General features: G+C 43.8%; 1 protein-coding gene across 15 annotated transcripts in view; it reads left to right on the top strand.

The window, feature by feature from the left end:
• The window catches only part of JAKMIP1 (janus kinase and microtubule interacting protein 1), a 558919-nt gene that overhangs the window by 168955 nt on the left and 370422 nt on the right, over nt 1-19542 (top strand). Inside the window, exon 1 of one of the 15 annotated variants that reach the window (XM_029591318.1) lies at nt 1683-1863. The exons of the other annotated variants lie outside the window; for them this stretch is intronic. The gene's annotated coding sequence lies outside the window, so the exon portion shown is untranslated. Of the gene's footprint in view, nt 1-1682; nt 1864-19542 lie in introns of those variants that run through there. 15 annotated transcript variants of the gene reach the window in all.

Genomic DNA, 19542 nt, shown 5'->3' with positions numbered 1-19542 from the left:
TGGGCATTCATGCGCACATATAAGTATTTGCGCGCACAAGCGAGCGCCGTGGTCCCCTACCGTGTAACTTTACCTCTGCTATGGATGGTGTGTAAGTTTTAAAATAAAATAAAAAATCTGCACTAGTCAGCAGGATTTGAAGGATCGGGGAAAATAAGGTAAAAGGGAGGAAGGTTAGTTAGGGGAGGGGGTTAGGAAGTTGGGAGCCTTTACCTGGGCGAACTGGGAATGGATTGAGGAAGCTGGTAATTGCATTGGCATGCCTATCTAAAATCCCCCATTTATACGTTAGAGCCAGCATTTGTGTGCACAAGCGCACATCCGTACAAAATTGTGTGCACATGTACGTGCGTACAACCAATTTTTGTCATACACGCATTTTATAAAATGGCTGGGTCCATTTGCGCGAGCCGGCATACGCGCGGCTGTTTAAAAATTAAAAGTCGGGCAGATTTGAGATGCACAGCAAGCCATAGAAAGTTTGACTTTAATCCAAACAATGCAGTGTATGGAGGGGAAAGGCTTTTCTGAAAACTTTGGGCCTGAGTTTCAAAAGCATTTGCTTGAGTAGCAAATGGCTTTTGAAAATTGCTTCAATAGTATGTTACATTTCCGTGCATAATAGCTTTGAAAATTATCCCTGTGCATTTTAGCTTGCTTAATCATTTTTGACAGTATTACAGATTCACTATAGATTGGATATCATATTAATGAACATTACAGTAATTCATAATCTGCTCAGAGACCAATATTTGTGGTTGAATATAAAATAATCAGTGCATGCACTATATGAAAGCTTATGACTTGTATCCATTAGTTTTTAAAAGTAGCAACTTGCATATTATATCAAAGTGCTGAGTGTGAGCATTCATTAACAGCTTAAAACGGCTTGTGCACCGGCCTTCTTTTGAGACTGATGCTTACTTCAGGTTACTAGGGTAATACTTGGCTGTTCAAAAAGCAACCTTGCTGTCCCTTTGCTACATCTATTGCATTGGCTTCCTGCTTCCGTGTGAGTAAAAATGAAGATCTTGTCACTGGCATTTGGAGCAATTCAAGGAAACTGACCCTCATTAGAAAAATAAGCTAAATTGGGACACTCTGGGATGGGGTCTTTGCTCTAGTCAAGGTGTTTTTTTTCTGTCTGTCCTATCCTATAATAATCAGAAAATCAGCCCTTGAGCCAAAGTTTTCTTGGTAGTGGCAGCCACGTTGTGGATATTTGATCTTAACTGAATTCTCTTAAGTTTTTATAAGAACCTGAAAAAATGGTTATTCCCTGTGGATGGATAACGCAGACTGGTTACAGAAGATGTTACAATCTGAGTTACCTGTCTTAGATCAGTTGTGTTTTTTAGTTTGTTGTCTATTTGGTGTTTAATGATTACTGTGATTTATTATTATTATTATTATTTTGGCTTTATACACCACCTAGGGCAGTCTGGAGGCTGGAAAAGCACTTTAGAAATGTTTTAAAAAATAAGAACAAAAATAGTCATAGCAGAAAATAATCTGTTATGGTTATAGAATTTCTGGCACAGTTCTAGTTGTTCCTTTAGAAACCGGATAAAATGCAGGCAGTGTAATGTCCTTAGTGAGATAAGGTAAACAGTGTTATCAAGCTGAGCAGTGCACAGCAGGAATTCTTCCAGACATTTGCTGTTAATGCACAGTGGCAAGAAGCTGGCAAGTGGTGCAGCTGTGAAGGGGACTGTGGAGGAACACTTAGCTTAGAGGGGGTACAGAGGACTTCCAATGTGGTTTGCTGTTCATCGGATTTGCAGCCCAGCACTGTTTCAAAGATTCTGATGTGGCTGATGTATCTTGAGCCTTGTGAAAGTGCTGGGCAAATGCCTCGCCAAGGTACAGACACTTCCTTTTACTATGCTGCTTTCTGTTTTCAAGGTGTGCTGGGTAACAGGTAGACATGCATATGTGGGCTGCGCGTGAGCAATGCGAATTTTAAGAAGCCGGGCCATATGCGCGTACGTACCTGTACATGCTTCAAAAATAAGGAGGCAGAAAAGGGGTGGGGAATGGGTGTTCCAGGGTGAGGCCAAAACTTGCACGCACAACCCCCGAATTTTGCAAGGCTGAATATGGCAACACGTGCGTGTTACCTGCATAGCTTTACTACTGGACCTGATGAGGTGCAAGTCTGGATATTTTGGGTTAGAGGGATCCTGAACACCAGGGGGCGAGAGAGAGACATTCTGACACTCTAGTGCATGATATAAAATCAAGTGTATTTTATATTGTGCCCAATACATGCGTTCTTGGGCGCACACCTCTTAAAATGTACCTGTGAGTAAGTTCATGAAGCTGAGTGGGGTTCTTCCCATCTGGTTGTCACTAGTGTTTTAGCTCCTTGCATAACTATTCTCATATGCTGCTCGTTTTGTAACGTCTTTGCATTTTTTAAATTGGAAGTATCTTCTGCTAAGTGCACATTATCTACAGAAGTCGCTTGATTATGTAAATTTTGACCTGGCGTCTTCTCCCTGCTCTGGCTTCCAGCTCGTTTGGAACCAGGGATTGGGATATGGCATCTTGAGCATCCATAACTACACAGGGATTTTTTTCTTCTTTGTTATATCCTACTCCCAACTTATTTTCCTCCTGTTACTGCAGAAAAAGTCCTCAACTGGTGGCCATGCACTAAGGCTCCTTCCAGAAGTCTGCAGTCACGAGCCCTAAATCCAACCAGTGTGCAATGACTTGTTCCCGGCCTGGCTCCAGAAGTGGAGGACTCGAACCAATCACGGAACATAGGTCCATTTGCATAGCGGTGCTCGAGGTACAGCATTGCCACTGAGCCACTGGTCTGGTCCGCTGCTTGATATTTAAAGAGGGTGTAGTGTAAGAAGGACCTTAGAGTGAAATAATTTATTGCATTGATTAAGACTTTGTACTGTAGAACAGATCCATAAACTGCAATATTTACATACCTGTAAGTGCTGCCTGACTTTGATTGCTTTATTGGTCTTTCAGAGAAATGTCAGTATGTTAGCAAAAGGAGATAAACTTCTGTATGTGATCAGCAGTAGTTAGCAAAGCCAGGTTTATTTTACCTGTGCATTGCTGCTTTAATGTCAATGACCTTTGGAAAGATGCAAAAATTGTCCACAGTGTCTCATAGCTTGTAGGATGCAGCACAAAACTCTCTGCACCACTTCTGACATACTGCCAGCTGCTTTGGGGGGGGGGGGGGGGTCATTCTTCAAATCGCCTTGGGCTGTTATCGCGAGTGTTAGAGCGTTATCACACGCAATAACGCCCTAACGCGTATGATAACTACCGCTTTGCAAATCGAAAATGTAAATTAGGGAAAGGGGAGGAGATTGGGTGGGGTTTAGGAACATTTGGGTCATGTAGAGGTATTGCATATTATCACCTGCATTAGTGCTGGACATTGCTACAGCAATTTCATTGGTGCTATGGGGGGGCAATAATGTGCAGCACCACCGCGATGCGGCCACCTGCTCACTATCGCCCCGCCCCCTTTTTTTTTTTTACGGCTCCAGAGGTCTGTTTGCAAATATACCTAAATCTATGAACAGTAGCTTTATACTGCATTAAAGCATGAAATTGATCACTTGGATCAGTTTGGGCCACAAGCTGAGATATCTGTCAGCATGAAGTCTACTTGGGAGTTAATGAGGAATTTATTGTGAAATGCTGAGCAAAGCTTATAATCCTACCTAGACCAGGAAGATTGCGAAAGATTGTGTATGTGTGCCTGTGCTCAGTCATTACATTTAAATTATTTATGCAGCAAAGAATGTGCTCTCCATGGCAGTTGGCATTCAAGCTGAGCTATTGATTTACAATAATTGTTCTAGAAGGCTGGTCCTGCAGGGCGCTTTTTAAGTATTGAAACTTTTGAGATGGCTCTCTTACGATGATTCCTTCAGATTTGGCAGCATGGATTCAATTTGATACCAGAGCAACTTTTTTTGAATGTGGCACAGCAGTGAGTGATTAATAAGAGGGGGTTTTTTTTCCCCTTTAGCAACCATATTTCTACAGGTTTTAAGGAGAATTTTCAAACCGTTATGCACAAGTAGCCTCAACTCGCATATTAACATTTGTGTACACACATATGCATGTGAAATAAAAAGGGGAAGGTCTAGTGGTGTTTCTGGGTAGGGGCCAACACTTAGGAGCATAAGTTGCTATTTTAAAAGACACTTCTGCGTGTATATTAGCAGACTTGTATATTTTTGCACCTGCTAATTACCTGGCATACAAGATATTAAACGTGTTTATTACCTACTACCGATTGGGTGGGAGAGCTGGGTGAACTGGGAGTTCAAGCTGAAGAATCAGGAAGGTCTCTGACCTGGAGAAGGACACTAAAGCCTACGTACGCCCATGTGGCGGGGGGTAGAGAGACGCATATTTTATAAAACGTGCAGATATCATATGCGTGGAATATAAAAGACTCTGGTAAAATTACGCACGGCCATATGCGCACATATATGCAATGTATGTAATTTGTTATCCTCACGTACTTGATAGTATGAATGGGTGACAAGTTATTAAACAGATGCCAAACTTTAAATGAGATTGCGACTTTTCTTGGGAAATCCTATGGTGAAAGTTCCTTCAGGAGGGAAAAAAACTGAAAATGGTAAAATGTTGCAAAAAATAAAATCAATCACCTAAAGCAGTAGTCCCCAACCCTGTCCTGGGGGCCCACCAGCCAGTCGGGTTTTCAGGATATCCACAATGAATATGCATGAGAGAAAATTTGCATGTTATGGAGCCAGTGCATGCAAATTTTCTCTCATGCATATTCATTGTGGATATCCTGAAAACCCGACTGGCTGGTGGGCCCCAGGGCAGGGTTGGGGACCACTGACCTAAAGGATGTCCATTGTTCTGCAAAAGGTATCATTTTAGCTTAATAGTAAAATAAATAAAATGGTGGTATGTATGGAGGAAATAAATACATGGGCTGATTATCTCCCTCCACCATTGAGGGTAGAGTATGTGTTCACAGTGCATGCACTTTTACCCAGCCAAAAAAAAAAAAGGTGTGGATTTAGGTCAGGGGAGCGGGAATTACGTGCAGAGATTGTATAATCAAATCTCCATGTGCACTTTGCACCTCCATGAGGGCTTTCCCTTTGAAAACGAGTGAGCAGTCCTGTGAGTACAGAGTGCCCATGGAAAGGCAAGCCCTGTGGGGGGAAGGCTCATTCTTACTGTCTTTGGTTTTTGCACTCGTTTCGTTTGTGTTATGAAAACATTTGCCCATCTCCATGGTGTATCATCATCTTTCTTTTCATCCTATAAAGGAAGTGCTAATATTATAGACACCTTCAAGAACATGGATTCCGGTGGTAATAGACAGTGTAACGTAGCAAGCAACCTTCATGGTGCAGGAAAATATAGTAAGCTGTGCTCACCGGTTAGTAGTTTTTATAGGAAAACTATTTCTTATGGTATCGAATTGTTTTGATTCAGAAACAGAGATTTCTTCAGGAATCCTCCTGTGTTCTGGTGGTCCCCTTATGGTGGGAAATTGGTTGATGAAGTTCTAATTCATACCAATCATAGCAGAGGCCTTTTTCTACTGTTATAATTATATGCCCATCTCTATATCTATATATACACACACTAGTCAAAAGTACCCGGCATTACTGAGGTTTCTGGTTCAGCAGACAAATGCAGTTCCTCAGATACAGCTGGAACTTCTCACAGGCTCTCACACTCTCCCTTGGGTCCTGCAGAACTCCAACACAGCTCCTCCCTTTACTCCAATCCTCTCTGGCTGTGGTTTTCATAGACACACTCTGCTTCTTCTAATCTCAGCTCCTGTAGAAACCCCAGTTTCTCCTTTCAGCTTCACTCCTGAACTCCTTCTGGAACCCCTTAGCACTACTGATGCTGCACCTGTTCCTTTTCCTTGGCTCAAGCCCTTCCAGAGTCGCCCATGCTGAGGCTCCTTCCTCGGTGATCAGTAGCTAATCCTCATGGAAGAACCTCTTTTAATTTTATATCACCCTGATACCTTTTCCTATTGGACTGAGTCACACTGCCACTCATGCACTTGCATAATCTTCCACACATTCCTCTTGACCCCAAAAGCTGGACAACTCTACATTTTGACTTGTAGACTGCACTCACTCTAAGCAATTTCCAGTATCCATGTTCATGATGCCATATTATGGCAGACAGACTGACTGACCGACCCAAGCTTTTTATATATATATGTATTGATATGAGTGAATTTTCAAAGGAATTTCGTGTGCAATAAAATAAAATTTCAAAATCCCATTTATGTGCGTAAAACCCAAGTTTTACACGTGTAAATCCTTTTGAAAATTACCTTCATAATGTAGCTGGTAATTTTTAATGGGTCTTCTGCAGAAAGGTACCTGTTGAAATGGCTCTCTAGAAAATTGTGCAGCTGATAAGCATGTAGACTTAAGCGCATACACTTTGCACACGGTTTTACAAACATAGGGGAGGTGTTTCAGATGGTGGAGTCTGGGCAGTGTTGCAGTGACTGTGACACAGTGCTGCAAGGATAAATAAACAGCTGCTACAGAGCAGGCCTCAAGTAGTAGCTATGGGCTATCCATGCATCCAATCTAAGGATGTCTAGGGGAAAGCAAAATCCACTCACATTAAGAAGATAGTTGTGGTGCTGGTAAAATGTGTGGAAATTTCTTTAGAGGCTCACAAACCAGGATGGCTTGACTGTTCTGTTTCAATTTTACTGAAGTCTGTAGGTGGGTTGTGGACATTTTTTTAAAGCAGTCCAGTTGCATTTCAATGGATTCGCTCACCTAGATTGCCCTGAAAGATGCTCTCCTCTGCTGGGCTAAAAACATGTGTAGTTCTCCATAGTGCATCTGCATGTACTGAATTGTGAGGAGGAATTTCCTGGGGGTGCGTTGAGTGAGGGGAAAAAATAGTTCATGTGCATGTTGCTTTGCGAAAGGATGTATGTTTTTACCTCTCTTGGTGTCCCACACAAAACAGCAGGTGAAAAGTGGGGAGGGTGCTTTTAGCATTCATACTTTAAGTTAATTGTTAAATTCCCTAGGTAGTTTCTCTTTGGAAATTAACATAAAGCATACAGGCTATTTGAAATCACCCTGTGAAGGGTTTATGGGACCTGGTGTATTACAGGAATGTGGAGACAGTTACGCACGATTTAAACTGAATGAAGATGTTTCTGCTTTGTGCGAAAGTCTTCCAGGGTTAACGTGATGAGGCCATATCCCCTTATATCAAAGCTGCATGTAATATTTAAACAAGGGTCATCCTGGAAGCTATAGACCGGTAAGCCTGACTTTAGTACCAGGAAAAATTGTGGAAACTATTCTAAAGAACAACATCATAGAACATATAGAAAGACATGGTTTAATGGAACATAACCGGTATGGATTTACCCAAGGGAGGACTTGCCTTACAAAACTGCTAGTAATAGTGGCTATTTTCTAACAGGCTGATACAGTAAGGACATGTTAGAGTGCGGCAGTGCCAGGCGCACCCTTGTTTGCCGCACGCACAGTTCGGATCACATACTGCTCGATACAGTATTTAAATTAGACGCAAATGCTAGCCGCGTCCAAAGCGCGTCCATGAAGTGGTAGGCCTGAGCAATCCATTTTACTGTATAGAGCGCTATACAGCGCCTATACAGTATCCTGGGTGCGCTGGTACCTGTCATTTCAAATGTCATTTGAAATGACATTTGAAATGACAGGTACCAGGAAGTGGATGGTTCTCCTACGCTCGGGCATCAGGTATTGCCAGTCCTCTCTCCCCCCCCCTCCCGAAGCAAGGCGCACGGCGAAAATAGACTCAACATGTTATTAAAGCAAATGTGAATAAAGTGCAACAAGCGTAAACTTACTGCATGTGAATGACAAACAGTCCTCTCTCCCCTCCTCCCGAGGCGCGCACCGTGGCTCCCCTGCCTCCCGGGGGCAGCCGGCGGCGAAAGCGGCTTCCAGCAGCCCCCGCTGGCGAAGGTGGATGAACGCACGCCTGTACGTGCAATTTGGGTGCTCAAGGCAGTGAAGGCGCATGAGCGCACGCCGTGCGTGACGTTACGGTGTTCGGTCATGCACTTTCGCTGCCTTGAGCGCCCAAATTGAATGTACAGGTGTGCGTTCATCCACCTTCGCCGGCGGGGGCTGCTGGAAGCGGCTTTCGCCGCCGGCGGCCCCCAGGAGGCAGGGGAGCCACGGTGCGCACCTCGGGAGGAGGGGGAGAGAGGACTGTTTGTCATTCACATGCAGTAAGTTTACGCTTGTTGCACTTTATTCACATTTGCTTTAATAACATGTCGAGTCGATTTTGACTGGAGCCTGCCTATTGCTGTCTCTCTCTGCCGGGGCTTGCCTGACGCTCCACACTAACACAGGGGTAAGGGTAGGCGGTAAATTAGTAGGTTAAACACGCGGCAAAACTGCAGGTTAAAAAGGTGATAATCGGGGTGCACATTACTGTATGGGAGGGAATAGCTAATCCGATCGTTTACATACCATATACATGTCGTGGGCGGAAAGGGTTTCCCGTTGATTTAAAGAAGCGGTAAGGGATAGTGAATCGCGGGTTGGACTAACGTGGCCAAATTGTGAGTAGAAAGCGGGTTAGAAGCAGGATAACCGCGGCCACACTTTACTGTATCGGCCTGTAAGTCAGCTTGATTAATATCAGTTAATGGGCTTCTCCTCAAAGAACTTATCCAAACCTTTTTTAAACCCACCTACACTAACTGCACTAACCACGTCCCCTGGCAACAAATTCCAGAGTTTTATTGTGCATTGAGTGCGAGAATTTTCTCTGATTAGTTTTAAATGTGCTGCATGCTAACTTCATGGAGTGCCCCCTAGTCCTTCTATTATCCGAAAGTGTAAATAACCGATTCACATCTACTCGTTCAAGACCTCTATCATAACCCCCCTCAGCCATCTCTTCTCCAAGCTGGACAGCAGTAACCTCTTCAGCCTTTCCTCATAGGGGAGCTGTTCCATCCCCTTTATCATTTTGGTCGCCCTTCTCTGTACCTTCTCCATTGCTGCTATATCCTTTTTGAGATCCGGCGATCAGAATTGTACACAGTATTCAAGATGCAGTCTCACCATGGAGCAATACAGAGGCATTATGACATTTTCAATTTTATTCACCATTCCCTTCCTAATAATTTCTAACATTGTTTGCTTTTTTGACTGCCGCAGCACACTGAACAGACTATTTCAATGTGTTATCCACTATGACGCCTAGATGTTTCCTAAGCGGTAGCTCCTAATATGGAACCTATCATTGTGTAACTACAGCAATAGACCTCCAGGCTGTATCAGGAGGAGGAGAAACTGCTTTTCCGTAACAGTGTGTGCAAGCAGTGGCGCCTTAGGATGGATGGAGCCTATGACTGTGGCCATTTCAGCCATGTCCTAGCTACGGCTCTTTGCTGAAGAATGTTACTATGTCATGTCCACGACTGTGCTAAATATCAAAGAAATGCCACTTTACTTGATGCCAGGAAATATGAAGTATAGATAAAATGAATCACTTTGGTGCGCTTGGTTCTGCAGCATCCAATAATGTTTCATGAATCTCTTGCTGTGTCTCACGTCTGTACAGGACAGTAGGTACATCTCCACCTTTTGGGGTGAAACTAGTACCATTGAGCTTTTCTGCCTTGCCTGGAAATGTCATCTTTTTCTCCAGCAGTCTAATCTGATCTTTTGGGGAGGGAAGCCTTTCCTTGTACTCCTGTGAAGCACCTGCCTTTTTTTTTTTTAATTTTAGTTTTTGTAGTTGCTGAGCCAGCTGTCTTCCACTGTGCAGGGAAAATTAGCTGTTTAGACTGGGAGCGGGGTGGGTTATCCTTGGTTTGAAAATCGGGGAGTCGGCTGCTTGGCTGCATTTCAGAGGAATGTAGCTGAACTCAAGTAGGCAGCTGCTGGGTTCTCTTCTGCTGCATCGGCCTTTTTGGATTTTTCCTGCACTGTAGGATAAAAACGAGGAATGGCACCTGAGTCAGACTAATGATCCATCTGGCTTGGTATCCTGTCTCTGACAGCGGCCCATCCAGATCTCTTGGAAGTACCTGGCAGATTCATTAAAGGTTGCATGTTTCCAAAAGAGGTGGAGACACCCAAGTCACGCTGGCTAATAATTAATAATGGACCTGACTTCCAGAAACTTGTTGAAACCTTTTTTTAAACTCGTTATATTTAAACTGTATACTGACCTTCTGACCCTCTCCTCTTTATCTCCTATAGTTTACTGGATATTGGAAAGCAAAAATACTGAAATCACGTTTTCATTTTTATTAGTTTAACCTGCTGTGAAAGGGGAGAGAGAGATGGGGCTACTTTGAACGGTGTGCAGGCAAAGTGCTTTAACAATTGGTCTGGTTTCCTACCTTGCTAAATGCTTCAATTCCAGGTGAAGATCCAGCTGTAAAGATTGACTGTGACTGCTTGTTTGGGCACCTGTGCCATATGTAAGGAACCCTTGGCTCTCTTACCAGAAGGAATGTCCTAATTTGCTGGGGAGGATCAGAGAAACAGTAAACAATGGACTGGATATTGCTCCCCCATGTGGGAGACAGATATGGTGTTGCCTTAGCCTTTTTGACCACCAGACACCATTTTAGGATGTGGAATTTTTAGTTAGATTTTCCTGAAGACAGGAGCTCTCTGTCTCCTGTTTATATTCCTAACTTATCCCAGAAGACTTGTGTGTGTTCCCCCCCCCCCTCCCCTTTTGTGGGTCAGCTGGTTAGATTGTTCTACTTCTAATTGATATTTGCTCTTTTAATCCATTTTGGAAGCTTCCATTTGTGAGATGTTTGGTGAACTGTTCGCAGAGGCCTGGGAATATTCTGAGTGTTCTCTCACTCCCCCAGGGGATAGACAAGTTGGTGATTTGATGCAGAGGAGTTTTGAGTTTATTTTTTCTATTAGTAACTATCACCTCATTTTGGAGGCAAAAAAGTGTTTTCCACCCTTCCTGTCTCTTCTTTGTTTTTCCTATTTTTGGAATCAGACTATTGTTTCTCCCTCCTGGAGCTAAGTGCACTTGGTACCAGGGAATCAGTTTCCATTCTGTTGGGAAGAAGCGTCTTTCACCTAGAAAGAACCTGAGTATTGAAGGTTTTTGTTTGAGGAGAAATGGACCCTTGTCCATTGCCAGAGGGAAGGAGCTGAGAGCATTCAAGAACTGTTTGCTGCTGACTAGGTGTGCTGCACTTGAGGAAAGTGTCCATCTGGTACTTCATTTGGGAACCTAAAATATTTAAGAAGACTTGGAAAGGTATGAGAATTGGGACTTATGTTCTGATAAATAACTGGGAGTTTATTCTAACCACTCCACAGTGAGAAGAAGCTGTGATAAACTGGAAGTTGTAAGCTTTCTTCACAAACTGAGTAATGGGGAAAAAAAGGATATGGATTTCTAAGGAATTGGCTTCCAGTAAATTAAGACTTTGCTAGAAGAGTGAGGTCACAAATTTTATTAATCTTTCTTCAGTGTAATCTATTCATTGACTTTATTTGAATTTTGGGTTAGTGCGTACTAACAAAACCGAATTTTCTTGAAATTTCGGGAAAATTTGGTTCGGTTTTCGGGTTCCCCAAAACAGGACGATTTAGGCAATTTCATTGAAGTTGCCTAATTTGTCCTAAATGATTGCACATCCCTAGTAAATATTCTACTATCATCTGTCCAACTATCGGTGGAGAAATTGAAAACCACATTGCTTTATCAGTGTTATTTTTGGATGAAAAAGACTTATCAGTGTTTACAGTCAAGGAAGAAGGGCTTGTACTGTGTTCAGTGCAAAAGGGCTTTGAAACTACATTTTCCCCGTAAAGGAAGCCCTGGAATTCAGATGTGTAGTGCTATCCACAGAGAAACTGAGAGTAGATAGGGTCCATCTTTCTTTGTGTGATCCTGGATACAGTTTGAGGGATCCATCCTGCTCAGGGGTTACACATACAAGGAGGTTCATCATCATATGCTCATGGGAAAAGAACCCTCCTTCGCCTCTAAACACATCGAGAATGCCTTAGGGTAGGGGAACTTCACAGGTAGTCTGTATGGGGTTGGACTTTTCGTTTTCCCCACAAAGGCATACGCAATGAGATTGGTCCCAATAGTACACATTTCATTTCTTCTGAGGCTGTAGTCTCTCTGTGCTTCATATACTATTTTTTTTTTCAGATTGTACCTTTCCCTCTCTTGCGGATGATGATATATCTATTGTATAGGACACAGCTGGATACTATTACAGTGACTAATTGCATTGAACAGGAGTGGCACATTTCTATATATTTTGTAAATGACAGCTAACTTTTGAGTTTCTCATCCTTGTGACACAGTGCTGGCATAAGTCCTGCTTGTGTTATGTTTACCTTAGACCAGTACTTCTATAAATTCTTAATCTGTATGTGAACTGTCCTGTAAATCCATCCCAATTTTTAAAAAAGATGCAAAACACAATTAGTTTTTTGTTTTTGTTTTTTGGCAAAATATGTGGCTATATATAGTAGCATACTCTTTTGCTGCAGCTCTGCATAAAATGTTTTATTGCTGTAAGTTAATCGGGTGTAAAAGAACTATGAAAATATAATTTTTGCTTTTATTTTTAAATAATTTAGAAATGTTGAGAGCCACACTGCTTGAAATAATTACCGTATTCTTATAGTAACCAAGTGTTTAATTTCTTGGTGTGCATCTGTGTATGTGCTTCATTCATGTATGTTTTTGTACGTACAGATTTTTGAAATAAGATGGAAGAATTCAATAACAGCACAGAGAGAATAAATAAATGTTACATATAGAATTAAAATGCTTTAAATATCTGGTAAATGGTTTGGTCCCATGACTCAGACCCAGCAGCAGCATGGGCTAAGGACATTGCAAATGCAGCAGTCAAATCTTTGGTGGGGGAGGGGAGAGAAAGGGAAGCAAGGAGGAAGGTGATTGTATGACATTGACACAGAGGATGACGGGTGCATGAGCACCAAGTTCTGCCGAATCTTGTTGTTGCAGCAGTTTGACATAACAGCTTTAAGGAATGAGTTTGCCACTCCCTGTTATATTTAGGGATGTGCATTTGTTTAAAAAAAACTGCAAAACATGAGAAATCAGGTTAATTCTTTTCATTTTTGGGCCCCGAAATAAATCTGCGGCGCACCGAATGAAACTAAACTTATTCGGGCCTTAGTCTAGGCCCAAAGCTGGGGCCTCACCTAGGGCATAGTCCGAGGCCCAAAGCAGGGGCCGTGGTCTTATGCCTGAGCGCGACACCGGCGCCTCGGCCAAGAGGCCAGATCCCAATGCCTGAGCTTCGGCCTAGGGTCAGGCCTGGGCCTAGGAGCTCCTGTTCAGGCGTTGTCAACTTTTGTCAGCCCACAGCACAATGACAGCGTCCTCTGGGGGTCCCGCTGGAGTGAACTCTGCCACATTCACCCACTGGACAGTGCCAATTTGATGTTTGGCAAATGTATAGCATCAAAATGATGCTGTCTGCTGGGGTGAATGAGCTGGAGTTAACTCCAGTGCGACCCCAGTGGATTCCATCATTGTTCTGTGGGCCGAAGAAAAAAGAGAACGCCCGAAGAGGAGCTCCTAGCCCTTGGCATCAGGACCTGGCCTCCCGGTTGGGTTGTGGCATCGGGTCACAATGTCTGGCCTGTGTCCGGGACCCAGCCTTTGGGTTGGGTTGCAGGGTCAGGCCTGGTTTTGGGCCCTGTCCCAGGACTCTGTCTCTGGGTCGGGTTGCAGCATAGGGCCTAAGTCTGGCCTCCTGGTCAGACCTTGGACCTGGCCTATGGGTTGAGCCCTGGCATTGGGCCTGGATCTGTGAACCAGCTTAGGCATCGGGCCTATGGTTAGGCCAAAGCCTCGGCCTACGCAAGACCGAGGCTTCAGATTAGTCTGAGACAGCAGATCCCCACCTGCCCAGTTAATTGGGGCTGGGGGGGGGGGGTTTGGATCCTGGCCCTGGTGCTTTCCGGGAGAGTGGGAGGAAGGGCTTATTTTTTTTTTTTTGCCCTTTTGGGGGTGGCTTTTTTTTAATTGCTTGATTTGTTTTTTTCATATGAATCCTCAAAGTAATCCTCAAACTGAAATTCATGGGGAAAATGAATTTTTTTTGCCTAGACATCCCTAGTTATATTAGCAGTAGAGTCAATAGCATTGGACTTTATCTGGTAATTGCCCTTGTATGTTCACTAGATGGTCTTCTCACCTTCAATTTGAGACATCCCTCTTTCAGTGCAGTCAGTTATCTAGTGCTGAAGCCCATGAACACGGGCATTATCACTTTAATTTATTGCAGGTCTGCATTATTGGGGCTAACAATACATGATGGTGCTTTACAAGTTGTGTAACATGTTTTCAGCTGCTTGGCAGAGATCTACTGATTTTCAAGTTCCTTTCTAGTTTTGTGAAATGAGTACTGTGGAGAACCAGTTCTGATCAAAAATTGTTTTGATTTTTCATTCTTTCTGCATGCCTTGAGAGCACTAATTCCTTGGACATCCAGACTATCTGTATATGAAATGTATTCTTTATTCGTGTACCTGAAGTTGATTTAGTTGTGGCTGCATTTGTGCAGCACTAACAAAGGACTTTGCAGATGAAGACCCACCAGTATGATGAAGTAAAAGACTGGAAATTCAACTTTGGTAACTACCAAAATGATTAATCTCCCACCCCACCCTTTGTATTACTCACATCAGAATAATTAAGTTGGTTCTTATCTGTTGGAACTGTATCCTGGGCTCCGGACAGCACATTCTTCAGCTGATTTTAAATAAATTGCCTGGATATGTGAGTAGTAATACAGAGCGAGAGGTAATTATATAGAGGTCAATGTTCAGTTCAGGACTTAGCTGGACAAACTGCGGATTTTACATTTTCCTTTGTTCTGAACAGCTCCAACTTACTTGGCTGTTAAGCTGGCTAAATTAGAGGTCTTCTGGGGCAGAGTTAAGTTAGCTAGCTAATTTATCTGGCTAAGACTTATGCTGGAGAGCAGTCCTAAAATCAGCCATACAAGTTTATGTGCACCTAACTGGCAGCACCCTGCTGCATATCTTCGACCGTTTTTCTGGCTAACTTTATTTAGCTGGATAAACTGTCCACTAGTTGTACTACTGACTATTGACTTTATAGTGCATATAGAGTTAACGGGGAGCATGGATTTGCAGTTACTTAACCAGGTAGAGACAGCAAGAACAAAGCTCCTCATATGCACATTCAAAGTACAGTATGGGCATGACTTACATTCCTATTATGTTGAATGATGTGCACTGCAAGACTGTCTATTCTTTGGAACTTCATGTAATTGAACAATATCATCAAAGCAACTGCTGTGTGCCATTTGTTTCCTCTTCCGTCTTATTTTCTCTAATTAAATTGTGGTCATGGAAGGGAAGGTGCCAGGTTTTGACAGCACCGTAAACTAGCTATCATCAGTATTGGTGTGGAGTCCACTCCCTGATCTCCTAGAAAGAACACAAGCACTAATGAGTCTCGAACCAATGCACATTCATTACTGAAAAACATGCAAGGCTGGAATCATTGCAGATTCAGCTCTGTGCTTGCTGTAAGAAAGTAGAGGATGTGTCATAGTCTTCCTCTGTAGCTTTGAGGCAAAATCATGTATAGAATATGGATAACTTATTTATGTATTTGTCACCTGTGCCAGGCTGTAGGTAATGTAAAGAACTGTATATCCATAATACAATCAAGACATAATATAGAAAATAAAACAAACTAAATTATAAATGAGTATAGCAAAAACTGCCAGTGTAAAGCAACCCCTGCTATAGACTTTGCCCTCTATAGCGCTGTAGAAATCATGTTAAGACAATTGCACTGGCTTCCAGTTAGCCAACATATTAGGTTCAAGATTATACTGGTCTATAAATCCATCTAAGAGAAAGCACCAAAACATCTGTTGGTTCCTTTTAAACAATATATTCCTCTCCAGACCTTAAGGTCCACCAATCATCAACTTCTGGATGACTATAAGATTAAATTAGCCCACTTGCAGCAAACATAAAAATGAGTCTTATAAATAACTGGCACTACACTATGGAACATGCTTCCGGATGATCTAAAAATTATTCAGGATGTTAAAATGTTCAGGAAGGAACTTAAGTCATTTATTTTTAGATGCCTTCAATTAGCCTTTGAGCTGCAATGATATTTATGGTATTGCTTTTTAATGTTATATAATATTTTCTTGGTGTAATCTGCTTGGAATGTCTTATCAAACAGGCTTAATATAAGTATAATAAATAAATAAATGAGCCCTAAGTACTTTTTTTTTTTTTTAATCTTTTTCTCAACGAAATAAAATGCCCCCTCTGCATCCATGGTATGTGACACATTCTATAACACATCAGCACAAAAGCTGTTGACATAGACTTAGGCACAGAGAACACACAATGAACTTGCACTAACCCATGTTTTACCTGATCCAGTGAAACTTTTACATTATACACTGAACATGAGTAACATAGCTGGTCTTCAGTTGGACCATCCCACCATCAGATGTTACTGATAAGACCTAATTATTGAGAGAGCTTCTGTACATGATGTGAAGATGAGGCTTATTTGCATAATTAAGGCAGTCAGGAGAAGGTAAACACATTTTACAGTGGAGACCAGATAATTTGTTCAGGTATCTTGCCAAACAGCATGTTATGCAAAAGTTCAATCGACAGATTTTTTTGGTCTACACCTCTAAGCACTTGTGTTATACCACATAGCACTACCACAAAGTAAATCATTTGTAATTAACATTTGTAAAATAAATCAATAAACATACAACTTTTATGAAATAAGTTATGTGATATTTCCATTTGTAAAACAGCACTTTTTGAGGGGAGGTAATCCCTTATCTGAAGGAGTCTAATCCATGCAGGTGCTGTCTAACATAGGAATATAGTAATGATGGTGTTATGCCAGTCAGTCGCAGATGGCTGTGACCGCGTGTACTTACCTCCTGCACTGCTCTCCTGCCCTCCCAGGGGCTACTCTTGGCTTGGGCCAGTTTTCACCGCCGTGTTCCCCGGGACTCCTCCTGGCAGCCTGAACCCTGCCGCCACCCTCCTCGACTTTGGGCCCTCCTAGGAGCACGCGCGCCACTGGGCCCTCCTTTGAAGCCTCATCAGCAGGAACCTCAGGGGTGTCGCCGGTTGATGACATCATCAGACCGGTGTATTTAAACTCCACCTTCGCCCTCAGCTGGTGACTTGGCAGCAAGTTCCGTACGTCTTCGACTACTGCCTATGTGTTCCTGAGACTACGCTTCGTGCCTTGGACTTCGACCCTGTCTGGTACCTGCTCCTCGGGGGCCAGTGCACGCATTGGGGACTTGCATTGGGGACTTGCTCTCCTCGCCTGCCTCGCTCCTTGGGCTGGCTCTGCATCACCTGGGTTCTAACCTGCAAGGCCTCCCATTCCTCACGACTACCTTTAGGTTATCTCAGCTATCCGTGAGTTCTATAGAGGGGCTTCCCTGCTCCTCGGGGTTGCACCTGCAGCCTGAACAAGACTGTCCATGCCTCTCACTCCTTGGGACCATGCTTACGTTTTACAGTGACTACCAGAGTGTCCCTGCTCCTCGGTAGCACCCTCAGGCTTCTCTGGGACTTTGCTTGCTTCCCCACTCCTCTGCCAACATTTCCCTGCTCCTCGAGGCAGTGCTATGTCATCACCAGAGGCTCAGCTTGGGCTTCCCTGTCCAGTGCTGTGCAGCTCCTCCCCTCAGGGTTACCCTCCAGAGTACCTCCTGTTGGCCAAGCCTCAAGCTCTCCACTCTGCGATCTGTCTGGCATTCTTCCCCTCGGGGTCCCTGCCCAGGTTTTGCCTCCATTCTACTCTCCAAGGGGGTTTTCTCCTGGTACCGCAGGACCTCTCCACTGCCTTACCCAGAGCTCTCCGCTGTCTCTGAACTCGCCTCCCAACTGTGCAGACCTGTGGGGGTCCTTCCCACAGGTAGTAACAACTTGCATCTTGGGCCAAGGGCCCACATACCCACAAATCATAACAGATGGCAGAAAGGGACCAAATGGTCCATCTAGTCTGCCCAGCAAGCTTCATATGGTAGTGTCTGCTAGGGGTGTACATTTGTTTTCACCGTATTGGCGATCCGCAACGTATATTGTAGTATTCGTGGGGAAGCGAAACGTAACGCGATTCCCCATGAATACACGAATCTTCCCCGAATTATATGGCCACCTAAATAAAAATTTAAACAAACCCCCCACCCTCCTGAACCCCCCCCAAGACTTACCAAAACTCCCTGGTGGTCCAGCGGGGGGTCCAGAAGCCATCCCCTGCACTCATACCCTCGGTGCCGGTTTCATCATGGCGCCGATAGCCTTTGTCACAGGGGCTACCGGTGCCATTGGTCAGCCCCTGTCATATGGCCATCGGCACCATCTTGTGCTCCTACCATGTGACAGGGGCTGACCAATGGCACAGGTAGCCCCTGTGACATAGTATGGGCAAAGGCTATCGGCGCCATTTTGAGTACTGGCATCGGACGGCCGGAGTGCAGGAGGTCGCTCCAGGACCCCCGTTGGACCCTCAGGGATTTTTGGCCAGCTTGGGGAGGGGCCTCCTGACCCCCACAAGACTTGCCAAAAGTCCTGCGGGGGTCCGGGAATGAACTCCTGCATGCCGGCCGTCCAATGCCAGTACTCAAAATGGCGCCAATCGCCTTTGCCCTCACTATGTCACAGGTACCGACGGTCAGCCCCTGTGACATAGTGAGGGCAAAGGCGATCGGCGCCATTTTGAATACTGGCAGCAGATCGCCTTTGCCCTCACTATGTCACAGGGGCTGACGTGTCAGTAGAATGGATGTTCAGAGTATGCAAGCTACTGTATCTGTGCTGGTATATTCTGGTGAACCCTGTATTGGGATTGGTATTCATCCTGAAGTGATCTGGACATGCTCATAGCATCAGACTTTCTCAGAAAGATGGAGAGTAGTTGTAGCATCAGTTGATGTGAGATACAATTTGAGCAGCAACCTGACTTGCTGGTATGTTGTGGATTGGCTTGCTGTAATAGAACCTGGTCAGAAGAACCAGCTTCCTTAATGAGCAACTCAATGCTTGTAGAACTAAAATTTAAGACCTGTGCATGTTTGTCAGCGTGTGCATAGCCATGCAGATTTTATAACATATGCGCATATATGCTCGTGTGTTATAAAACCGGCTATCCGCACGGCGGTGCAGTGCGTAAGTGGGGGAAGTTTAGTAGGTACATGCGATGACACAATTGGCCTTTTGGTTAGTGCAGTTAGTGTAGCTGTGTTTAAAAAGGATCGGATAAGTTCTTGGAGAAAAAGTCCATTACCTGCTATTAATTGTTGACTTACAAAATAGCCACTGCTATTACTAGCAACAGTAGCATGGGATAGACTTAGTGTTTGGGTACTTGCCAGGTTCTTATGGCCTGGATTGGCCACTGTTGGAAACAGGATGCTGGGCTTGATGGAGCCTTGGTCTGACCCAGTATGGCATGTTCTTA

The sequence above is a fragment of the Rhinatrema bivittatum genome, chromosome 1, assembly GCF_901001135.1.
Source record: "Rhinatrema bivittatum chromosome 1, aRhiBiv1.1, whole genome shotgun sequence".
Taxonomy (NCBI): Eukaryota; Metazoa; Chordata; class Amphibia; order Gymnophiona; family Rhinatrematidae; genus Rhinatrema; species Rhinatrema bivittatum.
This window is presented reverse-complemented; position numbering and strand designations above follow the sequence as displayed.